Genomic DNA, 9142 nt, shown 5'->3' with positions numbered 1-9142 from the left:
AAAAAAAATAAATAAATAAATAAATAAAATAAAATAAAAAAAATAAAGAGAATCATTGTTTATATTCTTTGTAAATTTATAATTAATGAAAAAGAATTTGTGAGGTTGGTCTTAAGCTGTAGACAATCTGGTGTGCTTTGCATGTCTTTCTCAATGGTTCTGTCAAAAAGGGTATCTTAGGTTAGCATGCAGGCCCAGGACCCCATAAGCCTGCTGTTCAAACCAGCCCAGCAAAACGATCAGTAACAATCTTGGGTACAGGTCTCCATCTTTTTCATGTCCTTGGGAACATAACCTGTAACCACATGGCAATACTTTTGAGGCAGAAATTAGAGAAAGAAGAAAATAAAATTAAAAAGAAAAAGAAATAAGCTTTCCCATATTAGGCTGACTCACCCCCAAGGCAGCAACAGGCACAGCCCAGACCCAGGAAATGTCTTGATAATACTATCTAATGTGCTCCGGAGACTCTCCCAGCACTCCCTCAACATAGAGAGAAGAATAACAAATTTTCCTTTCTCTTATGGTATGAGTTTATATATTCCTATTCTCTGTAACTAGTAACTTCAAGTATTCTGTTTTCTCTACGTGGTGTAGTGGAGGTCATGAGATGCCTGAGCAGGCCTGAGCTGCAGTGCCCTGGGTGTCATAGTGAAGATTATGAGATAAGCCCATGCAAGGCAGTAGACAACAACCATCTGGGTGGCATAGCAAGATGTCATGTGTAATTCTAGGTTATGCACCTGTCACAATTTGATTAACTGCCTTTGTTCTGCCTCTGTATCCTGGCTTTTGCACCACTATGCTTTGTACCACCATAAGCTTGTTTCAAACTAGCCAATCCCCTTTTTGAAGTGTGTGTAAAAGTCAAGACCTGTCTTTGTTCTTGGACCAGTTTTTGGATGTTAACTCTGCTGGGTCTGAGTGCACTGAATAAAGATCCTCCTGTATTCACCCCAAGGTCTCTCTGGTCCTCCTGATTCCCATAGCACTTTGTTTTGGTCTCGGTTATTTTACAATGGTGGCTGTCTTCTTGTGTTAAGTCAGCTCTTGAGTAAGGGCTACAAAGTCAGATAAGCCAGTTTGTCAATCTAGGTGGTGCCAGCTGATGTATCAAGGGCAGGATTTACAAAATATCTTAAGCACTGATCTTGAGAGTAGTTTAGGGAGAGTAAAATACTGTAGCCTCTAGCTGCATAACTCCTGAGCTATGGTTTCTAATCTTATGGCTGGCTTCTTGGTCTGACCCCAGGCAAGAGGGAAGTATATCTTAAGAAGAGGCTGTTATCTTTGTTTTAAACTATCAACTGTAAACCAGCCTCCTCCCAAAGTTGGTTTAGCCCACACCCAGGGATGGGCAAGCACAGCTTTGGGGCTGGAAACAAAATGGAGTTGTTTGGGTCAGGATCTCTTTCCCTGTCTCAGTCATTTTGCAATGACAGTTTCAAAAGCTGCCTATCACCCCTTTGAAAATACTTTGTACACTCGTGGTTAAGTCATACCCTAATTAAGGCTTGTTGGTTTCATCTGTGAGGTTACTTTTTGTAAACTGGTAAAGTGCAAAAGCTGAAAATCTTAACTGCTTTGTGTGGCTAAAGTCGAGTAACAAGGGATTTTTAAAGGATTTTCTTAAAGAGTGCTCAGCTTGGCTGGGCGCGGTGGCTCACGTCTGTAATCCCAGCACTTTGGGAGGCCGAGGCGGGTGGATCAGGAGGTCAGGAGATCAAGACCATCCTGGCTAACACGGTGAAACCTCGTCTCTACCAAAAATACAAAAAATTAGCTGGGTGTGGTCGTGGGCGCCTGTAGTCCCAGCTACTCTGGAGGTTGAGGCAGGAGAATGGTGTGAGCCCGGGAGGGGGAGCTTGCAGTGAGCCGAGATAGTGCCACTGCACTCCAGCCTGGGTGACAGAGCAAGACACTGTCTCAGTAAAAAAAAAAAAAAAAAGTGCGCAGCTTAATTAAAAGTGGATGTTCAAATTATAGATGTATTTAAAAGGCCTTTATGTTTTTCTCCTCTTGGATCTTGTTGTTCTAGAAAAAGTCTCCTTTCTTTTCAGTCGAATGAATTATTTTTCTTCCTTTTTTTGCCTTACCTCTCTTAATGCATGCATGAGAGGTAACTTCTGGTAACATGGGGCTCCTTGGGAAAAACAGGAGGCACCACAGACCCTGTTTTGGGGAAAAAACCTCTGTTGTCCTCATGAAACTCCCCAAATCAAAAGCAGATAGTTACCTCTCAAAATCAAAGGCTCTGTTCTGTTATGTATCATGTTATCCACCATTTGGAGTTTTGGGGGTATCAAATTACTTCACATTATGAGACAGCTTTGGTGTGTAATAAGTAGGTAGAAAATACACCGTCTATATATGTTTTGTGTGTAATGTCTATAGAAACAGCTCTAATTGGCTTAAGTAAAAATAAGCACTTAAATAAGATACTTTTTAGTTCACATGACTTTAAGAAATAAAAACAGTCTTAAGGATTATTGGTAAAATGCAAATGTCATCAAAATGCAAATAGGTGGTCTAAATCACACTACTTAGATACTAGGTTTACTAAACGTTCCAAGATTGTATACTGATGACTTTACAGATAGGTAAGCCCTGGGATACATGGAGCTAGATGCTGAAAAGTCAGACTTTATCTGCACTTCTGTCTGGCTCCTAGGATCCACATCTGGTGCATAATTAAAATTGCTTACTAACCAGGTTTTTCACCAAAAATAAAAGTTGAAGGATAAAGTTATTGTAAACCATGGAGATAAATAAACTTCTTTGTCAGTCATGTTTTTAACTGTAACTATCCTGGAAATTTTGTCATTCACAGACAATTGTTGTCTTGCTTTGTTCCTTCTCAAAAGATGGTTTATAATCAAGGTATATTAAGAACTTTAACAGATGTTCTCAAATGCAGGTTTTTAACAGCTTTGAAGATTGTAACATTGAAATAAGAAAAAAGTTATGGGACTCATAAAGAACTAACATGTTCAAAAATATAAAGCAAAACAAGAGTTAACTAAATGGACTGCACTCAGAAAGTTAAGGCATCTTTTTTGACTTTTGCTTGAAATATTGCTAATCCTTGTTTTGTTTTTCAGAGTCAAGGAAACTTATTTTGAACTATTTATGGCCTTTAATAATTAAGTAAGGTATACTCCTGTGAACAAAATTTGGAGCATGTTTGTTTTTCTTTGCCTGGTTACTTTAGAATTTGAAAACTATCTGTGAGTACTCTTAACTTATGGCAATATAGTTGTTTGCATCACTGCAATAAGAATCAATTTTTCTTTGTCAATAGGACACAGTTGGAAAAACTGGTTATTTTACCAAGGCTTTGACTGAAAGAGTGTGTTTCCCTTTAAGGAATCAAGCTTGACAAGCAGAGCCAATAAAAGCCCCTTGGGGAGAACTGGCCTCATACCTTATCTACACAGTCCCTGTATAGAGTTCCTAACCTGTGGTCAGTAAAGAATGTCACTTTCTAACAGGTCTGGGAGCTCTGAGTTTTTATCTTGGAACCTCAAGAGGAGAGGAGCACTCAACTTACAGGTATTTAAGGATACAAACCCATGGCTGGGCTCAGTTTTAAAGGTCTTATCTGAAATGCCTTGTGGAATAGAGTTTCATCAAAGCCAATCCAAAAGGCCTATGTAAAAATAACCATTCTTGCTCCACTTTATGCAAATAATCAGGCCAAGTCTAAAACTAAAGTTTATTCTATGAACAGCACACACAGTCCTATCATAATTTTTTTTTTTTTTTTTTTTTTTTTTACCAAAAATGAGAACTGGAGAGAAAAACTGTGCTCCAAAGCTTATCATACATTTGTCATTAAGTTCTAGTCTCATTAATTGTTTTTAAGCTTTTGGCCTGCATTTTGACTAACCCTGCTTATTCCTGTGAATCAAATGGTGATCTCCTGCAGCTTGGAAGAAACAAAGGGATGGGTAATGTAAAAATCTAGATCAGTATGCTAGTTCTGGGCACTTATCCTGCAAATTCTGCCAGGTGATTAAAGTAAGTAGGGTGCCCATAACCTGGAGGTTTCCTTGTTTGAGAAAATAAAACCAAGGAGCTTCATAAAACCCCAAAGGGAAATTCTATATCTTGGTGAGTAAAATTTTAGATGGAAATTATCTACTTCACCACACCACACTTGTGGGAATTGCTATACCCACTCTACTATTTGCCATAGGGTTACAGGTACTTAAAGATCAAATCAAAATTATTGACAAGCTCAGGGAAAATGCAGGCTTCAGTGCCGGGTGGCCACAATCCCTCTTTTAATGAATTCCAGTCTTTTATTATTTATTTATTTATTTATTTATTTATTTATTTATTTATTTATTTATTTCACTCTTATTGCCCAGGCTGGAATGCAGTGGTGTGATCTCAGGTCACTGCAACCTCCACCTCCCAGGTTCAAGAGATTCTCCTGCCTCAACCTCCCCAGTAACTGGAATTATAGTTGCCTGCCACCACGCCCAGCTAATTTTTGTATTTTTAGTAATGATTGGATTTCATGATGTTGGCCAGGCTGGTCCCGAACTCCTGACCTCAGGTGATCCACCTGCCTCAGCCTCCCAAAGTGCTGGGATTACAGGCATGAGCCACTGCGCCCAGCTGAGCCACTGTGCCCATCCTCCAGTTTTCTTTATGGGATTGGTTAACCCCTTTATTAAGCCCTCTCTTTCTTATATGTCTTGTATTAATATTTGGACCCTGTATACTCAATACTATAACTCAAATTGTTTCTTCTTGCCTACAAGCAATCTAACTCCAAATGGTGCTGCAAACTGAACCACGAATGGAAACAATGTTCTTCCGAGGACCGGTAAATCAACCCCAGGAGAAGCCCTGGCTGCTGTTCCCCATTCGAGGCGCCTTATCAGCAGGAAGTAGCCAGAAAGAGACACTGCCCAAAACCCCCTAACAGCAGTTAAGGTGACTTCTTCACGGGGGGGAAGGTGGTAGAAGTTATTAAGAAATTATTTTAGGCAGATAGACACGAAAAGGGGTCCTTGGAAAATTTTCATCTCTTTTAAAGCAGCTCCAGAAATGTTTCTTGTCTAGCAGGAAAGCCCCAGCTCTTAGAGCCGGGTGGGCAACCTTTGATATGCAAATGCAGGGTAGGTAACCTTTGATTTGCAAATGCAAGCCATTAGAAACTGGGTCCACCCAACATGGCAATTCCCACCATTGTCCTCTTGCACTTGCCCCCACATGCGCCTGGCAACATGGCCACCCCCACACATCCCCACGTGCGTAGAAAATATCATGGGGCCTTGTATTTGCATATTAAAAGGCTAGGGTAGGAGGACCAGTTTTTTCACAGGCTACACGAATGACATGCCTGGTCAAACCAATCCCCTAAGTCCTATGGAAATCAGACACTGCCTTCTCCAGCCTCTTCATATACCCTGCTCGTTTCTGTGGCACTTGGGGTCTCCTCTCTTGCCTTTGGAACCCCCTTCCTTCCGTCTTTGTACAGGGGAGCTTCTTCTTTCTTTCTTTTCCCTTCTTTTTTGCCTATTAAACTCTCCGCTCCTTAAAACCACTCCACGTGTGTCCGTGTCCTTTTATCTAACTCAGCATGAGGACCAAGAATCCCGGTGTTCCTCCACTCACTGGCACCATGTCAACAGTATTCCATAAATTCTTCCCATAACTCCTTTTCTGTTTGTCTGCTGAATTCCTCTTCCTTTTCCATCCACATGTATTCTGCAAATGGATTGTCATGTTCGTGTTAATAGTCACATCTGCATCAATGATGCTTAGACTAGCACTGCTGCGACTTGAGTCTTTCAGGGTTGGGTTTTTTTTTTTTTTTTTTCGCTCCTGTTGCCCGGGCTGGAGTGCAAAGGCACAATCTCAGCCTCACAGCAACTTCTGCCTCCTGGGTTCAAGTGATTCTCCTGCCTCAGCCTCCCCAGTAGCTGGGATTACAGGCATGCGCCACCACACCTGGCTGATTTTGTATTTTTAGTAGAGATGGGGTTTCTCCACGTTGGTCAGGCTGGTCTTGAACTCCTGAACTCAGGTGATCCACCGCCTCCGCCTCCCAAAGTGCTGGGATTATAGGTGTGAGCCACTGCGCCCGGCCAGTTGTTTTTAACCTGGTGCTCCACTGCGGGGATGGCAGCCCATCAGCTTCTTCGGATCCACAGGACCCCCACCCCCTGCCCAGGTTGATGTGTGCTTCCCCTGTGCCTCCCTTCTCCAGTGGGTGGCAAGTAATTTATAAAGATACAAAGTATAGAGTTCTAAGATTTCCTAGTTCTGAAGCTTGGAATTTCCTCCCTCCCTCCCTTTCTTCCTCTCTTCCTTCTGTTGGGGCTCCAAAAATGATACCCCAAGTGTGGTGCTTTGATATACTGTGTACTTTGAACTAAACAGCCTCAAGACCAAGCTCTCTCTGACCTTCCCCCACCCACTGTCTCTCCCTTCTCTTTCTCTCCTAAAGCACAAGGAGAGGCTTTCTTTGAAGTTTCCCTTGTCTGACTAAGGGAAGTTCCTCCGGAAGAAATGTGATTGTCATGAGCCCCCTACCTGGAATCTATGATACTCAGAGAAGATTAACTCACATCTCAATAGAGACAAAAGGTCTCCACACCTGGGATACCTTGCCCAGACAAACTTTTCACTTAATTCTTCTGCAGGCTGATGCCTGACAGACTTTATCTGTGTTAAAAACCTTTGTTCAAGTGTAGTTACTGCCCCAGCTTGTTGCCACCACCCTCCAGGAGCCTTCAAGCCTCTATTTCTTTCTGTAGCTCAAAATGCTATTTAAGTTTTAACCATATGACTCTTCTGTGTTTATATTTTGTGAGGTTACTGTGCATATGTATGTAATAAATTTGTATGCCTTTTCTCCTGTTAATCTGTCTACTGTCAAGTTTATTCCAGAGGCTCAAATTATCAGACCTTCAGAGGTGAGGGAAAATTTCCTTTGTCCCTACACTTACTTCTTTCCTTCTCCTTTTATGTTTTAAATCATATTTATGTTTATAAAAATATGATGATAGAAAATGATATGAAGAAGAAAATATTATCTCATCCAAAATTAACCTTTTAGTTAGTGCAATTCAAATAAAATCTAAATAGATAAAAAATTTAAAAAAATAAAAAATTGTGGTAAAAACTTTTTATTATGGAGTTAATCAGTTCACTGGCTCTTACCCAGCTTTGACCATATTGGAGCTGAAAAAGTAGTCTCTCTATTACACGAGCAGTCATGTATCTAAAACATGGTAAAATTCTATTACTGAAAGGTAGAAGGGAGAACAATTATCAGTCTTTCCTTGGATGAGGATTGAATGATGATTGAGTGAACAAGTCTCTAGGAAGTAACAAAGCAATCATATAAAAGGAACTGGGGACTTTCACTCTGGATAAAAGAGGCTGGCACCTCCTTTCCCTCTTGCGCTCTTGTTTTCTCTCTTGCCACGTGATCTCTACACGTGCTGGCTCCCCTTCACCTTTCACCATAAGTGGAAGCAGCCTGAGGCGCTCATGAGATGTAGATAACCAATCTTGTACAGTCTGCAGAATGGTGAGCCAAATAAAGCTCTTTTCTTTACCCAGTCTTAGTCTTCTTTATAGCAACACTAAATGGACTAAGACAGACATAGATTGAGATAGTGATATGACATTTCTCTTTTAGCCTATTAGAATGAATTGCAGTAATAGCTACTCTGATGTTGAGCTTTCTGTACATTCCTAAGGTAAACCCTACATAATTCTGTTGTGTTATTTTCTTAATATAATGTATTAGTTAGCTAATATTTTATTTAGAATTGTTTTGCCTATATTCATAAATAAAATAGACCTGTAATTTTCTTTTCTGTATTTCACTTACCAGGTTTTGGAATTAAGATGACTGCAACTTCATAATTATCACTGGGCTTAAGAGAAAAATCATCTTTTTTTTTGATTCGCGGTGTTTGGGGATGTTTTCTATAACAGCTTAGGCTTTACCTTCCTAAAACAGATTTCTTAACCATCCAGGATTGCCTCCAACTTCCCACCACCAAGAATAAAATTGCAATAAATGTTTTAATACATGTTTCCTTAAAAGTTACAAAACAACTTTTTTTTTTTTTTTTTAGCTATATAACAATTTTACCAAGGTAAATAATTTCTGGGTCATACTTTATGTGTATATATATTGATTAAGTACTTTCACATTGCAATAGTTGTATGAGTTTTCGCTGTAATACTTGGGTTTCTCTATCACTAAGTACCAATTAACCAATATTTGATAGTCTATCAGATGTGAAGTGACATCTCTTTGCTATTTTGATTTACATTTATTTAATTTCCAATGAGTTTGAGCATCTCTTCCTATGTTCTTTAGTTATGTGAGTTTCCTCTTCTGTAAATACTGCTTCTTGTCCTTTGCCTTTTTTTCTGTTAGATTTTTTTCCCTTGCTGTTTGGAGTTCCTTGTATATTTTAGATTTACTTTCTTGTCAGATGTGTTGATACAGGCATGCAATATGAAATAAGCACATCCTGGAAAATGGGGTATCTATCCCCTCAAACAATTATCCTTTGAGTTATAAACAATCTAATTACACTCTTTAAGTTATCTTGAAATTTACGATTAAATTATTGTTGACTGTAGTCACCCTATTGTAATATTAAATAGTAGGTCTTATTCATTTTTGCTTTTTGGAGTTAACCCATTAATCATTCCCACCTCCCCACTTGGCCCCCTACTACCCTTCCCAGCCTCTGGTAGCCATCCTTCTACTCTCTATGTTCATGAGTTCAATTGTTTTGATTTTTCGATCCTTCAAATAAATGAGAACACGCAATGTTTGTTCTTCTGTGCCTGGCTTATTTCACATTACATAATGATCTCCAGTTCTATCCATGCTATTGCAAATGTCTGGATCTCAGTCTTTTTAATGACTGAATAGACTCCATTGTGTATATGTGGTACAACAGTCTTGATTACCATAACTATGTAGTAGTTCTTAGAACTGGATAATGTGAATCTTCCAATTTTGTTCTTTTTTCCCAGAATTGTTTGGGCTACCCTAGTACCTTTGCCTTTACATATTCACCAGTTTCCTCAGGGTAAGGTTTTGAATCTGTTTTCCTGGCTACAGTGGGATTGCACCAGTACCCTCAGA

This window comes from Piliocolobus tephrosceles, chromosome 10, assembly GCF_002776525.5.
Source record: "Piliocolobus tephrosceles isolate RC106 chromosome 10, ASM277652v3, whole genome shotgun sequence".
NCBI lineage: Eukaryota > Metazoa > Chordata > Mammalia > Primates > Cercopithecidae > Piliocolobus > Piliocolobus tephrosceles.
This window is presented reverse-complemented; position numbering follows the sequence as displayed.